Here is an 18,810-nt window from a genome sequence, read left to right on the forward strand (position 1 = left end):
AGTAATAATGGTACATATTTTGACTAAAAAAGAAAAATGTGTTATTAATATTATTTCCCGTGAAATGATTTGTGAACAATAACCGGCTATAATTATTATTTTGGGTATACGAAAAATAATTCAGAACAAAGAAGACGGTGATTTGGAACTTAAAGAGTTTTTAAAATAAAACTGCGCGCGTATGTATTTTCTATATTTTTAAATTGTCTTAGGACATTGTATCACATTGATAAACCTTAGATATTTAAATTAAAAATGAAATGAAGTTTTAAATACAAAATTAATTTTCTGGATTTGAATCTTTTTTTTAAAAAAAAAACTTAATAGTTTGATAACATTATCTATAGTAAAAGTTAATAATGGTAGTTCGAGCTAATTGATACATTTTTAAAATTTCATTTCGTGTATTTAGCTCACAAAAATAATATACAATTTCCGTTATGTCCACTGTATAGGTACATGGTGACGGAGTTCAATAAAAAATAACAATAATAAAAAAAAACATTGGTACGATTCCAGTTCTGCTTTTGCGGTAATCCTATAATTTAACACACCAAGAACTTGTCAAGCAAAAAATTATCATAATGATAAAGCAATTGTTATGATAGTCAACGCACCTCATTATTTTTTATTATAATATTTAATTAATATTATCATCATAATATGATAAATAATGATTGAATGTTTAAATTATAGTCAGTATAACATAACGTTATGTATTTATAATTGCTTATAATTAATAGTCTTACGTCATATTGTATAATTATTTCTTAAATTGTGTGTTATAATATTTGTGTGCACATATTATGTGCCCATTTAACTCTGTTTATTTTGCGCATAAATCTGGGCCGCTGTCATTAATTTCATGGTATATAACTTCAATAGGGTGTTGACCCATTGCCATCAGTGTGCTGTTTTCGGCATTTAAAAAATGTCCCAGTTGCCCTTAACCATATATACCAATTGCCCTCAACCTAATGTATCGATTGCGCTTACATATTATATTATATATAGACGATTATAATTAATACTAACCAGTAAAATAGGGGTGGTAAATATGTAAATAAGTGAAAAAATAATGCATACGATAAAAGAATAAACATTTTATAAAAATTCTATATTTTTAATTATCGAGGTAATATTATTACAATTTATAATAATGACTCAGATGTTATTAAATCTAATCTGCCAATAATTTTATTTCTGTGTATAAAATTCTAAATTTAGTTTTTTTTGTTTAGGTATGCGTGATTGGTGATTTTTTTCGTGTGTATACTATACCTGCTATTATAGCAGTGTATTTAATTGTTAAAACGTCTTTACGAACATTTATAAAAATAAAAATGACAATTTAATTCAACATAATATTATGTGCTCAATGTATAAACTTTATATTTTATAACCTTAACATTATTAGTAATTTATTACTATTTAATATTTACTATATTATAGCCAATTGTAATATAAATGTAAAAAAAAAAATTGTTTTCATGTCCAATAGCCACAATGCTCTCAGAGTTATTTTTTTTTCTTTGAATAAAAAAAAATAATAATAAAGATTATTTGTCATTATTCATTATTTATCGTACATAGATATACATATATGTCTAAAATTACGCATTCTGGTAAAATATTATTTTTTTTATATTTTATGAGGTATTTAATAATTGATACTATTTTTTGAAAATGTTTATTCTATATCACCTATTATTTGTTATAAATAGGTACTATACTTATTTTTTTTATTAATATATGTATTTTTTTATTTTAATATTTACCCCATCTATTTTTCGTGTTGGTATTTTAATCATATATATATATAATATATAAGGGCAGTTTGTAATTTTAGTTTAGGGCGATTAGTAAACTTTTTGCTTTAGGTAGCTCGGATTGGGAGGGGGGGGAGAATTGTTATAAAAAAGTTACGTTTGAGAGCAAACGGTACACGCCCTTCAATACTTCTATAATAATACCACTTCATAATTTATATGAATATATTAAAAAATAGTTGGTGATCACAACAGCATATTATATTATACATTTCAACAACTCATAACAAATATATTATAATTAATGAAATAAAATAGGTACTGGAATTAATTAAACAATACAATTCTTAAATAAATATTCATATAATTTATAGTAAATAGGTATTAGCCATTCTTATAAAAAAAGTACATACACTTAGTATATAAGTACTAAAAACAAAATACGAAAATAAATCGTATTCTAATATTTTTAACCAAATTACAACCGGCAAAATCAGAGACAACCACTTGGATTTCCAATACCTGTTTATAGTTAATAATTTATTTTCATATTCATGACAATAATTAGTTTTCAGATTTTGTGTGTTCACGTACAATCGTACATCTTATTAAAAAAAAAAAAAAACGTTTTACCTACGATTATCTAAAATATCACTACGCATGCTTTTGTATTATGAAAAAGTCTTTTCAACTTATAGCTTATTTTTTTAATGTTTATAATTACAATTATACCTTTTCATTTTATAAAAACAAAAGTATTATAATATGAGTTGGATTTGAAAAATAAATAATTCAAAACAATTTTCAAAAACGATGATCCACAACAGGCCTTGTCAAGAAATAGGTAAATATTAATTCATAATATTCCTTTGTAAATGTTTCATACATTTTACCAACTTTTCGAAAACCATGTTAGGGGAAGTCGAATAATAACAACCTTAAAGTATAAAAATAAAAAAATATAAAATCAGTAGGTAAAATTAAAATATCAATATAACAGATATGAATAGATAATTATTTATATCTTTATACCGCTTCGACATTGTATGTCATTTATTAGCTAATTATAATAATACCCAACCTTCTCTCATCTTTTATCGTTACTTGTTATACGAAATGTTATTGATTTATATTGTACTGGTAACTTGCCTATTATATTAATGCATGTGGTTTTTGGGTTCAGAAAAGTTTGTAATTGGTATTTTTACATAATATGACGTAGTGCTTTATATCTGTTAAACAAATAAATATTATACTGTATACATAATATTATATAGTCTATGTTGTAGACCAATAATAATTCTATACTGCGGACAGTATAAATATATTCAACTTCCCCGAGACGTGTGTTCAGTTGCAAAAAATAATCACAGACCGCTATAAAAAACCAATAGTTTAATCTTTGTGCCCATCGCCAAATATTACAGTGTTCGAGCGTACAGTGTGTACAGCGTACGTTATTCAGAGTAGTTTGTGTTCAATCGGTATCCGATGAATTGATCGCTAGGAAAATTATCGCCAGTAAATCTATCTCCTTAATTAAGAAAAAATAAATAAAAACAGTTGTAATAAAAAAAATAGTTTTATATTATTTAGTTATATATACTAAGTTTTTGTTCAAGTTTTTAGATGTGTTAAAAACCATTTACAATTATTATGTACCATTTAATACAGTTTATTTGTACACATTCATATCAAGATCGATAAACATATTAAGAATCCGAATAAATAATAAGCCAAAAACAATTATAAATTTGTTTGTTTGTGTAGAAAATATATTTTAAATAATTTAAAAGGCGATAAATGATTTATGATTTTAATGTAAAAATGTAAAAAAAAAATATTCTAAAAATAGAATTGTTCATTATTTTATAATTTTAATACGTATTCCTCAGTTTATTAATCAAGTTATGAAGTACATTGTAGATTATAGCTTTGTGTGTTATGTAACCTTTCCAAATTTGGCCTTTTTAGCAAGCGATTCTCTGTTCTTTAAAATTATTAAAACAAATTACCAGCGCCGTCGGAAGGGCAGGGCAGTAGTTTTAAGTTTAATCACTGTGTAATAATAATAAAAATATTTTAGGTAAATTATGTAAAATATAAAAAAATGTCATACGAATAAGTACTATGACTTCCAAAAAAATTTTTTTTACCTTACGAAAAAAAATTCTAGGGTTCATGAAAAACATCTGCTCGGCCCCGAAAAACCTCCCACCGGCGCGGCGCTACAAATTACAAAGTGTTATAATTTATAAAGTAAATATTATAAAAAACCTTCTTATACAAAAAAAAAATTATCTTAATGTGAATGGAAAAATGTCTCGTATAATATTATTAATAATGGCAAAAAATAAAAATTGTATTTAAAATTTTTAAATTTAAATAACAAATAAATTTTTAATCACTATATATAGTAAGTTATTTTTATTAATAATATGAGATTAACATTATTTGTACATCAACAATTCATTTTCATTTTAATCAGTTTTTCTCACGACTCGTGTCCGGTATATATATATATATATAATAGTACAAAAATCAATACAATAGATTATAAATTTTATTTTTTTTTTAATGTCATAATTATCAAATTTTTAGCCGAAACCATTTTTGACATAATATTTATAATCAATATCATCGAGTGCTTTGAAAACGCTTTTTTTATCAACTGCAATTCACCTAAGCGTACTTGTGTGATCGTTGTATAATAGTAAAGTACTTTAAAAAGCCTATAGTGGTTCCAATGTTCGCGGTGTATATAGGTATACATTAATATATCGTGTGTGCACACGCCTCTGTACAAACATATTTTTGTTAATACCTATACCTATCAAAAATGTTAAACTATGGATTAAGCATGCATAAAGACGTTTCGCATAATAACATAAACATGGCACCGGCATTATTATATATTATTAACACGCACGCACGTATTTTTTTTTTTTTTTTTCAGTAAACTTTTATGAGTAAAAAATATATCTAAAATATTATTTTTATAATAATTATTATATTATGTAACTATCAAATTATATCGATATAAAAATTAATTATTTAGGTTTTTTTTTTGTCCGTGGTATTTGAAACAAAATATTATGTCTTGACGGAGAATCGTGCATACAAAAACAAAGAAACAACATCCATGTTGTTACGGGTTCAACTACCAATAATAAACATTTTGAATTTAAAACATTTTCATACGGTTTACTTAAACGCTATAAATTATTATTGTTTAGTTCGCCATCGAGATGTCTAAAACATATTTTTATTTTATTATTCTTTTGTAAAAGTAGTATTTGTTTATTTTTGTATTTAAATTTAAAATACCATATCTTAATAAGTATATAAATAGTACCTATTTTTTTTTATATTTTTAAACGTTCAAATGTTGTTTTATTTTTAAATATTTAATACGATATGTTTAATAAAAAAACGCAGTCAAATGTAATTATACATTTGATTGGTTGCCCAATATATTGTATTATCACACTTTTAATTTCTTTATGCATATTAATCAGTTACTGCCAAAACGGGTTTTATAATTATTTTTTAAAACAAGAATTTTAGTAGTCTGATGGTTGTATGGGTATTCAATTTGATTAATTTAATACGCCTTAAATTCAAGGTTAAACATAATATGTGTATTTCGTTGTTTGGCAGATATTTATTATTTATCAGTGATAAATTATCACGATGAGAAACTATGTTGTTTACTTGCTCTTTGAGGGAATCTAACATGACATGAATTTATTTTCTTATTGATCAATTGAACAGTTACAAACAGTGCACATTAGTTTAAAAAATGACTAAGATGATATAAAATATCGTTTTATTACAAATTATTATTTTTTATTTTTTTTTTATATAATTAATATTTAGAACTTGATTGGTATAATTTGTTTCATCTAATAGAAATCGATATTTTGTTAGAGATTTGGAATGCTAGATTGTATTCGATTGAGGGCATCATGATGAACTTGAGCATTCACATAATTCCATAAGGTTTGGAACAAAGGCATTTATTCCCCTGAGATGAGAAAATCGATAGTGATCCTGGTAATTATAATTTTATTTTATTTCAAAAATTTTATTCGATTAAAATGCAGTATAAAATATTAATCTATGAGTATATATATTTATTTATAAAAAATGTAAAATTGCTTAAGATAAGTTTAAATTTATCTTTGAAATATGAAAAATAACCTGTAGGGAGGAGTTCAAAAAATGATACAAAATTATATGCTCGATGTTTTTATAAACAGTATTTATTGAATATTCTTCCTCTTATCGATATATAATTATTTTAAATCCAGAATAACTATTTAGGAATTACCGATCATATTATTAAGAACTAATAAGCAACTTCACAATAACTAGTGTTGAATTCAAGTAAAAAAAAAAAAAATAAAAATAAAATCAAGATAATTTTGTTATAAAATATAGATAAATACATTTTTATGTAGAATTTTTCATTTTTTTTTTTTTTTTTTTTGGAATTAATGTAGTAACTAAATATCTATTTTACAATAAATAACGACGAATACGCAATAATACGTAAAACGTGTATATTAACAAGCATTTAGGTCTTAATATGTCGTTTTATATCATATTATAAAATATCATTAGACTTAAATAGATAGACTATATTATAATTATTATTTTATTTATTTTATTCATAAAAAATATTTATTTATATTACAAAAAAATTATTATTATATAAAATAATTGTTTACATTATACTTTTTTATTTAAGCTCATAAGAATAATATATAATATTATAAAAATTATATAAAAAGCATTTTCAATACCAATATGAATATTATTCAAGATATAACAAGTAAAGACAATTTTTTTTTTTAATATTTTAGTATGAATATAGATTAATTTTTGTTTGTCTGTGGTGTTTGTTTTTACTGGGCTTAAAAGTTAGATACTTCAATACTTGTTACTGAGGAGTACAATGTTGTATGGATGCTTATCATAAGTGCTGTAACTTTAAGTAGGTACCTAGCTAATAATATAATGTGCATTGGCTTGTGTAGAAAATAAGTTTGAAAATGAATAACAATTGTTATCAATGATGAATAGTACTATATGAAGTATTATACCTACTTAATATATATATACTACTTACAGAATTTATTTTTAGTTAGAACAAAAGTTTGAACATACGTCATGTGAAATAACTAATAACACTTTATTTGTATATTATATCTGTACAAAATTTATATTCACAAAATAGAAGTAGGTGCATATTGCGTGCCTTATTGGTAGGTATAGAATTAAAGTCGTTATTGATTTCACCGGATTAACTCGGTTTTGTTTGATTGTAAGTATTTGTTACCATTAGATTGGCAATCTTTTTTTCAAAAATGTACTAAATACTGTAATCATTATTTGTCCGGGTAAACCTATTGGGTAAGATTAGTATTGAAACGATATGCAGTCAATTTAGTATACACATTTCAAATACACTGCAGAATTACTCTCTATTCACTTATATAAGGTTATAAACTTTATAACTTTATAATATAAAGAATAGAGTACCTATATTATTGTTATGACTAGAGCCATGGGAAATCTTGGTAATGGATATGGTTGCCATACATACGCCACAGGACTTTGAGTTCGCTACTACTCGTAATATAACGACGTTTGGTGTTTCAAATGTGTTATGAAATCTATTGAAAAACATAACAATATATAATATTATATATATATATATATATATGAAGTATATGAAAATACTGATAGCAAAAATGGTCTGAATCTGGCTTTTAAATTTTCACAGTTTCGTGAAAAAAATATCTAACTCGTCGAATTTATGTTTGATATTCATTTTTAATTAATTTATTTATTTTGTGTTGAACGAAGGAAACATATTTTTTTCTCAAAATGTTTTAAGTTACTATAAAAAAAAACGCCTAGGTGGAATGTAGATTGCCTTTTTTTTTTTAATCAATGTTCGAATATTATACCCATAACGTGGTTTTGATATGTACATGTCTTTGTTCCGCACCAAGGTTAGTGTAGTCGTTAAATAACCGTCATACTGGGTAGTTAGTAAAAACGATAAGCACAGCCAATAATTGGTTACCTATGGCAATATTTAAACATAAAATTGTTCGTTTATATCCAATGGATAAGAGTGCATTCATCTCTACCTCACGATGTGCGTTTTATTTAAAAGTGATGTAAAAAAAACGTAAAATATACGTGTAAGATTCCTATTTGTTTCTGCTTGAAGAGCAGAAAACACCCAAGAACTATTTATATATTATATTTAGATTTCTTGGGCACATTTTTTTTTAAAACGTGTTTGCAAAATTAGCATAGCTCAGTACATATATACTTATTATTGCAGGCAATTACATATCATATTGTATATCAGGTATCTACATTCTACAGGTATCAGGTACGTTTATTTTCTTGTATAAATTATAATAAATTTATAGAACACTATAAATATAACACGCAGTTAATGGTAAATACTAAAAACGATAATGACTTAAGTTATAAATATTTTGCCGGTTTAGTCAATAATAAATATCTACACATATAATAATAGAATTTATTATAAGACTACACCTTTTGACGTATACTATAAAAACCGAGAGTGCGATTTCAAAAAAACGAACAAAAAAATATTATTGGCACATAACATTATAATATAATACTTTTAGACCGTAACTTAATGCGGCAGGTTTAGGCGTTTACCTCAACATCCATCTATTCAAATAACTAATGAAAAAAAATAAAACCATGTACTAACAGTTGATCCGATTTAGACATAAATTATATGTGTTGACGGATTTCGCGTAAAATCGTTATTTTGGAAAATTAATTATTCATACGGATTTACTAAATATTATTTGGATTTAATTAGAAACCGGTAAACCAAGAGAGTCGATTCCATTAATTGTATTGACTATTTAGATGGAGTATGTGTAATTGATAAATTCTAGTCTAAACTATGTTTACCAATATGTTCCGCGTAATTTAAACGTTGTCCGAGTGAAACAAATGTTGAAAGTTACAATTATCTACACTACTTAATGTGCTTCGCCAAATAATTGCACTAATTTAATTTTAAATATCTATGTAAAATACTCTATGCGAATTATTATAATTTGTGTTTACATTTGCGGAAATAAATATTTTTTTTCATAATTTCATATACGACCTTTCCGTGTTATACTATACCTATTGTACTATTCGTAAATACTGATTAAATCTATATAGTTCCCACACATCAACTGAACTATAAATTAATTTTAATTTTCAAACTTAAAAACTACAAATATATGTTATGCTAGTAAAATAACTATATAAAGACAATTTATTTTATGTTTTTAGTTAATCTATTTAAAACATAATACACAAAATCTTAAGGTTTTTAATTTTAAAAGAGAGATAAAACCTAACATGATATTTATTTTTTAATATATTTTTTAATAATAATTTATTATGTTTAATAATTATTATAGATAATTTGTCTTGTAATTTTCAACACACTTTTGTTATAATCATATACCTACTCTATTTTATGCTTTAATATTACTCTGTTACTCCATCACAACTCACAAGCAATATCTTAAAGAAGTTTATAGTTGTATGCTTGTAAAACTTTTGCACTTAATTTTCAATAAATCTTTTAGTTTGGGTAAATTTTTTGATATTTAAAAATAACTTGTTTGTGATACTGATGTATAAAACAAGTTATAAACAAGATATTTTAATTGTAGACCAATTTAAAAATTGTCTGTTAAACCTAAAATTGTTGACGCTATAATAATAATAACAAAAATCTATCTTTAATCATGTCTTCGTATATTCGTCATAATCAATACAAACTTAGGACCAAAATGTCAATTTCAACAAATATTTCACTTTACCAATTTAATTAATCAGCATTAGCTTAAATCAATTGATTACAGTCCGATTCCATTTATAGAAATTTTAAAAAAGCATTTAACAAATAAAAATAAAAATTACTTATCAAAATTTATCTGGTTCTATAGAACGTACCTAAAGAAGTCGCACATGGGTAGTAAAATTGTTATACCGTGTTTTAACATTTTAATGTTCAAGTGAACCGAAATGATCATATGTATGCCCCTATCATTAATTATATTTAATTATATTAATGATTTACCTAATATTTTTGATAGCATAGTTTGATTATTATTAGTTGCTGAGGATACGATTGCTGATTCAATATTAAAATATTGAAACTATTGAAACTCATTTGGATAAAATTCAATTACATTCAAATATAGATAAATTAGTTATGAAAATTACTTACCACTAAATGTCACTTATAACTTTTAGTCGTTTAGAATTCATTTAATCGTTACAATATTGATAATTCAATACTATTATGGGTTTAACAGTTATTTTTAGTAAAGATTTATCAATTTAGGTATCTTTTTCGAGCATGATATGTCTTTTACTATTTATACACAATAATTAAATTTTTAATTAAGAATGTCAGATGTCATAAAAATAAATCTAATAAATTTAAAAAAATACTAAAACTTTGAATGCATGTTATAATTTTCTCTTGATATATCTAACCTAGAGTTTAGATCAATTATCAGACTTCTTGTGAATTATACTACTTATATTGAAAATTTTTTCAAAATACATTTCTCAAAATAATTTGTTTTCAACTAAATTTTCCAATTTCTGTAGATTCATACAAATTACGAGTTCCCCAACCAGGAATTTCATTATAAAAGTAGGAAAGTTTCCAATGTCCATGTGTTTGTACAATTTATTAAATGGTATTATTGACTCTCCCGAATTACTTACAACAATTGGTGTAAATAAAGGTAATTGCTGCGGAAAAATTATCTGTTTTGTGTTTTATAATAATAATAAATTAATAACAGTTTTCATTTATTTTTCCTTTAAGTTTTGGTATTATTCATTTCATACGTATTTTAATTTTTAATACAGTAAGTTGTATATCATTTGATTTTTGGGTTATGCATAATTTGTGCATCGTTCTTTTACCTTACAGCAAATTATCGTACATAATTTGCACATAAGTATATTTAACAATATAATTAGAAGAGATTAGGAGTAACCAAAAGCTCAAGTTGTTTACCAACTTTCAGCTCAAAAAATCTTAAATTTTTGTCTGACTTTGTAATTTTCGTAATATCCAATTTTTAAATATTGAATAAATATATTAAAAAATATAAAAGTAAATTACAAAAAGATTAAATAACTGCAGTGTATGAATGATTTATAAGTTTATAACCTAAATCAACGATAGATTTTTTCCGCAATTTGTATCTACCTATATGTATTAAAATTATGATTACCGTTTAAAATTTAATTGAATAATACAATTTGTTTTTATGTTGTATACCTATTATATTATGGAATTAATACCAATATTATTGAATTTTTAATTATTAAAAGTTATTTTAATATGTAATGTACAACTCATGTTCTTTTTAATATTCGTTATACCTTACTATTGTGAATGGTTTTTGATGCGCAAACGATGTATGAGATCTTAAGAAGGATAAACAGACTATGCGCAAATGATAATTATTGGTCCAGGTGGTACCTGTTTCCATTAAAAGTTTACCTTTCCCTTTATACTCGTTTCTACCAGAAAATGGATATTTACCAAGTTTCCACTAAAAAAATGTTTATAGTATTAAAAATTGGGAAATTACCTACCCGTTTCTTCCAAAATTTGAAATGACTGTTTCCGTCAATTTTAAAAAAAGGTTTCCACCAATCTACCTGCTATGGTAATATTATTCTAATAATATATATTTTATATTTTTGTAATATTATTCATATAATATACATAATATAACGCATAATATTTTGACTTTTATAATAATATATTTATTCTACGTAGTTTTCATATAAATAATAATAATAAACTAATAAAGTCACTATGTAATACATACTCGTAATATTACACTATTTTGTCATAATTCCTATGAATATAATTATAAATCAAAAGTCAATTATTCATAAATACATAATATTGTCTCATATTTTCTATAAATATAATAATAAAAATAATTAAAAAGCCATTTTTTAAAGAATGTATATATAATATTATTAAGTAAAACACTTTTTACATATGTGTAATGCGATATTATTTTATTTTTAAAATCAGTTATAGCCTTACTAGTCCTAGCACAGTTTAACAAAGTAGTGTTTGGTTATCAAAGTTTTCTGGTGTATTTGGAATTGGCACTATTTATTTTAATATAAGTGTCCGTCTGTACATTTTTAACTATTTTTTTTAAAAATATACATTTAGTTGGGTGAGGTTTATAAATCAGTTTATTTAAGTGCAAATGAAACGATTTACAATTGCTTTATATCATGCATGCCCATATTTTTAGCAGGTAGATTGGCGGAAACAGGATTCAAACATTTTTTAAAATTGGCGGAAACGTACATGCTCAAAAATTGTAATACAGTACTTCAATTTATTGAAAAGACTGGGCACATGATGTTGAAAAAGAGTGTACCTATTATACCTATACATTTTAATAAAACAATTTTTACATAATTATGTTATATATTATGTATATATAATTAAGCAATAATTATAACATTATATTGGGACCGAAATCATGAGTTAATCGATTACAACATAACATAGAAAATAAAAATTATTAAAGTGTAAATAATAGTTTTTTTTTTTTTAAATATATAATATTAATAATTATGTAACATGAAATTCAGAATGAAATAAAACATATACATATAGTTACATAAGTAAATTATATTTTTTAAATTTAAATTTTAGCTTGTAGGCGCTTTTTTATAGGTTTTCAAAAAATATATTTTTAAATAAAAACTATAATTATTATAGAACGAAAATGTGTATTGTATGCATATAATAAAACAAAATATGTTGATAGATAGGTACTTAATAATCTCTTGAATTTGGTACCGGTACAGAGTTATTATTGGTATAAAAAATATTTTACTAAAGTTTATTAAATTGTTTATCAATATTTTATAGTATTTTAAATAAACACTGCGTATTACAGATTTTAATAGCATAAAAATAATTGTTTTGGTGGAAACCTGGTCAATATCTCATTTGGTGAAAACGAGTATTGGTGAAATAGGGAAAGGTACATTTATTGTGGAAACGGGTATTGGTTAAAAAAAAGGTACATTTTTAGTGGAAACATGTTACACACACTCGGTCGCTGATGGGTAAACGATATATGATATTTTAGCACAGGTAAACAGATGATGCCCAAACGATGACCCGCGCTTTTTTCCCTGTGGTTATTTTATTAGTGAACCAAATTTCTGTTTATATTTATTTTATTTTTTTTATGTTCCTTTAAGAGGACGCTATACCCGCATGTGTTGTCTCTGTCTTATACACGCGTAACATAGTTGAAAACTATATTGCGCGGGACAATTTTACTCCCTCGATATTTATATCAAAATTACCAAAATTTTAAATCGCATTGAGAAGAACTCTACCTGTGTTGTAGCGTTTTAATTTTTTTGATAGTGGTAACCAATAATTTTTAATAATTAAATGAAAAAAACCTAAAGTTCTCAAACCGATAACTTTAATTGCATTCATGTTATCAAAAAAATTAAAATGCTACGACACAGGTAGAGTTCTTCTCAATGCGATTTAAAATTTTGGTAATTTTGATATAAATATCGAGGGAGTAAAATTGTCACAGTTTTTAACCATGTTACGCGTGTATAAGACAGAGACAACACATGCGGGTATAGCGTCCTCTTAAGTTTTTAAGCAAAATTTAATTTTGGCTTTAAGTACTATTCAAATTATATTTCTCACTTTATTTATATTTTATATATCTACTTTTTACATCATATTATGTTAGTTGTTACACGTTTATTACCTAATATTATATAATTTAATTTTAAGTTAAATTATAAAATTGCACAATAGAATTTTTATTCATCAATAATATTAAATTAATAAGTAAAATGTTTTATTTTACAGAATATTTTAATAATTATCAGTTATCGATGGCACTGCATCGTACCGTGTTTGTATTCACAAACATAATAATTTATTGTATTCCATATCATTATTCATTATATGTACCTACTGAAATATAATAATTATATATTATAGGCATATTTTATATTTGATCTGTATATTATAATATTATATAATAAACATGACTGTTGTTTTAAAGAGGGAAAATAATTTATAATAAAGTAATGGATGGATCGTGCAATATTATCAGTACTGACAATACTGTATAATATAAAGTCGTGGTATTTTCCAGGAATGAAAGATAGAAATTAATACTGCCTTAAATATTATTATGTAAACCGAGACGATATATTGTATGCGAATCATCTTTAAGATTATGTAAGTACTAAAAATTAAGTAAATGTAGATCTTCGTCAAATAATCACGATTATCAATTAATTTCCGTGTAAAGAGTACACTGCAGTAGGCAGTTACTGACATTGTACGTTGTCCAATTCATTAGACTTTCTAAAAAAAAGATTCGATTAATATAAAACTGCATAATATTATATTTGAATATGTGTCATTCCTATAAAATATTATTATTGATTTAAACCAAACAAGATATAAAAATATATTTAAAAAAAATTACGGCAGATTATCGGGAACTGAGATAATATTATAAAAACAATAAAGATAAATCCAATTGAAGGTAAAATACGACGAATACAATTTACTAGATATCAGAAAAAATGTGATGAATAATAATTGAATTTAATATAATGGAGCTACCTATGATTTTATAAATCAAAAATTTAGAATAATTATAAAAAATTAAAATAACGATATATTTATTGTAATAATCATGTATCAACTATATTGATTCTTTACTAATTTTGGGTAGGTGCTAATGTACTTATAAAGAAAGTAATAAAGTATAAAATCCAGTTATAACTGTCAAAATAAAATACAATATAATTTCAATATATATTATAAATTATAATTATTAGAATATAATAATTAATAATACGTGATCATAAAATCGTATTACTCTCCTTTGTGGTTGAGCGTGTTATAGGTTAAAATGCATGCACACGCAATACCATGCCTCAATACATTGTCAACTATGAAAACAAATGAAAATGAAAATAATATTTATTAATAATTAAAACAGAATTTGCCATTACATGATAATATTCCACGGCTTTAAAAATATGAAAGATTTTACATTCAATAATATTGTGTTGAGTCCAAGGGCACTCGTGGCGGGGGAAAACTGGACAAGGTATGACTGTATGAGCATGTCCTCCCTGGAATCAAGTTATTAACTAGGTCGCGGGTGAGGCAACTCAAGACTGCTTTTCATATATAGGCTGTCTAATAATAAAATAAGATTGATATGATGTAGTTATGTATATGTAATATATACGCACCAAAGGCTTTCTGAGGAGTTAGAGTGTCAATAAAAACGCGGGACTACTATTTAATATATTACGGTGAACATCAGTTATTATTATTATACAACTAGGGAAAATGTGTTCGTTATAAAATATTTATGTATTATGGTTTTTTGGGAAATTCACGAAATAATCTTGTGAAAATAAAGAACGTATAGTATAGAATAAAGTATGTTTAGTTACAGTGGATGCTGAAAACTGAACTTTATTATTTAAATAAAGATAAAAAGTAATTGAATAATATTTATCAAGGTACAGATAAAATATCGACATAGCATAATATTAATGATATAAACATGATAAAATATATAATTTTAAATTTTAATTTCATTAAATTGCTTGTAGAAAGTGTATATAAAATAATATTTATAATATATTGTTATGCAACAAATAAACATAGCTTAATTTGTATTTAAAAACTATACAATTATCCAATAATAATTATTACTTAGAATTATATTAATTTTATTTTACATTTTTAAAATTTTTAAATATATTATAATAAATTGACGTAATTGTGTAGTTGCTTAAAATATTAGGTAACATTTAACTTTTTTTTTTTCTATTGTATAAATGTTTTCTTTTGTAGGTTAGCTTAAATATTTTAGTTATTAATTAATATAATAAAATATCTTGTAAATACTTTATTAGGTACTTATTTGAGTGTTGTATTATCAGAAACAAACCAAAGAGGGACTGCGGGTATGACAAATTTCGGAATTTTTAAAAATCACACCCATTTTATTATTTTTAAGATCGTTCCTGTATAATATATTCATAAATAACTGTAATAGACTAATAATAAGTAAATATAGTTCATCATAAATACATTTATTACAAACGTGTATTTATTAAAATTATTATATTTGAATCAATATGATTGTAAACATATTATTATAGTGTTTTTTATTTCAGACAACGCAACTAGGTATTCATTTTAATTTTAAATATAAAAAAAAACGAAAAAAGATAATTTACAGCAAAAAAAAAATAAACTGCATCATGAGAAAGTCGCAAAATTACTGTTGAAAACGAAAGATTATTATGAATTTATATTATGACCTCCAAAACTTAAAATATGAATATAGTCAATTAAAAAGTATTAATATTTTGAAATAATTGTTTGTTATGTAACAATATAACATATTAAAACGTTTATTGGTATTGTAAAATAAAAACAAATCGTTTCAAAACAGAGATTTATAATGTATTGAAAATGTTCAACTCTATAATACATTATAATTATTGCAAAAGCCAAACCAAATCTATAATGATGGATGAATAATACTGCGTGTTTAATCAATGAAGTGGGCTCAAAGCCTACGCCTGTTAAGACGAACAAACCAAATTTATGACATATGGTCATATCATAATAAGTTGGCAGCATAATAATATAGTTACATTTTGTTGAATAATACACTGCACGTATCTGTGCCAACTGCATCATGACGATTATAATAGTACGGTTGATGGTAAACGAAACCAAAGCGGAACTGTTGGGCGTAAGATCAATGAAACGATCGCTGGTCGACGTGACGGTGAAAATTATAAAACCTGGAAGTTCTGGGGAGCCATCGACCGGTCATACAGATATCTGTTAGGCGTAACCGAGCATGTAAAGTACAATTGCAGCGGGAGCTGGCTGGCATGACCTCAGCATCACCCATACTATAGCTATCAAATTGAAAAAAAGTCCAAGAAACCGGAAATGTGTACTAGCAGGTCACTGCACTCGGATAGACTAACGGATAGCTGCTTTACACTTTATCGCGTCTAATCGGTTAGGCCCACTGGGCAGAATTTAATAAAGTTTGGCTATTCGTGACAAATTATGTCAAATATTGACAGTTGAGATAGATGTTAGTGGTATATTGGATAAATTCGACACGGTAACCATCAGGGCAACGACAACGACAACGCCCCCCCCCCCAAAATCGACTTTTAATATTATTTTTATATATACATAAATCGTTAAATTAAGACGGCGTTGATGAGTGTTGTGGCGATAAAACATCATTATGTAACTTACATTTTGAAGTATCTAATATAAACGGTAATTGTGTTGAGCTGTCCTGTCCACAGTCCAGAGCTATCAGTCGTCTTCCCATATGGACCCGACTTTATTTGGGCGCTGCATAGCCCGACTTAAGCGAGTGAATACAGTACAGCGATTAACAATGTCGCAACTCTCCGTTGACTCGCCCACTCTTGCATATTGTTATTTTATATCTGACGGATTATTTTTTGAATTGGCAATACGTGCAACATATGAAACGTACTTTTATGGTAATTTTAAGGACAATAGAAAGTTCGGGCGCCATCGACAGTTTTTTTTTCTATACACGGACATCCTGACATAAAGTCCGCATGTTATGCTTTCCGTGCGGCTGCAGATATTTTTAATGATTAAGTTTGTTTCTGTATAATGTTTGGACACAATTTTTATATAATCATACCATATGTAATATGTATTTATCTTTTTAAATTATTATATAGCATTATTAGGATTCTATTAACCAATCCCCCCGGTACTCAATGCACGTGTGTGTTAACACGTAAATATGTGTTATTTTACGACTTTATGAGTTTTGGTTTAAACGATAGCTGGTGGAAACAAATACATTTTTGGGGGGGGACGATCATGTCATGCCTTTTTTTACATCACTTTTCATTAAAAGTTAATTCAACACATTGTAGTTGAAAATCATAATATATGATTTCATGATCATAGTTGTAAATAATATATTCATATCTACAGCCTTGATTCGAAGAAATTATTATTATGATTTGTGGTTATGATGAAAACAGGCAATAATATTATCAATAATTATCGTACCAAACTAATTTTCCAAAATTAAAATGTAAGCTCTACCGAGAGAATTTAAATCCTATTCTGGTTAGGTACACAGTATACACAATATAAACTTAACTTATACTATACAGTATGTGATATGTGATTTATGAATGCTATGTTATGTTATACTCATCGAGTATACTTAATGCTAGTTGGCATTAAAACAAATAAAAAATTATAGATTTTGTTTAAAGATTTATTTAATAAATTGTGGTTATTATAAATAAAATAAAAAAATTATATTATAATACAAATCAATGATGTTAATATTACTGTTTTATTGTTTTTGCATTAGAAGATATTCCTACGGCGTTGAATACAACATGATATTATAGGATCAAAGGTACCTAATATTGTGTAATACGCAACTATATACTGGTGCGTCCTATCTATGCAGCTTATTATGTTAATTTACTTTAATGAATTATGAATAAATTAGTGGTTTTTTTTTTATATATATATATATATAGCCTACAATATACTATTAATATATTATAGTAATATTTTCTTTGTATTACATTTAATTAATGTTAAAATATTATAATATTATGAGGAAGATTATTTTAACTAAAAAAATTTGAGACTCATTATCGTTTTTTTTTGCTACTTTTTGTTTCGATAAAATCTTGTTGATTTTGTATTATGTTATTTTATTATTTAATATAATATCTGTTAATTTACATATTGTACTTGGTGAATCTAAGCTAAAGAAGTTTTAAATAACATAAACGATATCGCTAGTGATATATTATATTATGT

At 25.0% G+C, this 18,810-nt stretch overlaps 1 long non-coding RNA gene across 1 annotated transcript; it reads left to right on the plus strand.

Moving 5' to 3' along the window:
• Window positions 1-2,438: 2,438 nt before the first annotated feature.
• On the plus strand, window positions 2,439-18,502 carry LOC132928946 (uncharacterized). The gene is made up of 3 exons (XR_009662072.1): window positions 2,439-2,613; window positions 5,700-5,825; window positions 18,347-18,502. It is a non-coding gene; the product is annotated as an uncharacterized LOC132928946 (long non-coding RNA).
• Window positions 18,503-18,810: the final 308 nt, after the last annotated feature.

Source organism: Rhopalosiphum padi, chromosome 4 (genome assembly GCF_020882245.1).
Source record: "Rhopalosiphum padi isolate XX-2018 chromosome 4, ASM2088224v1, whole genome shotgun sequence".
In the NCBI taxonomy this organism is placed as follows: domain Eukaryota; kingdom Metazoa; phylum Arthropoda; class Insecta; order Hemiptera; family Aphididae; genus Rhopalosiphum; species Rhopalosiphum padi.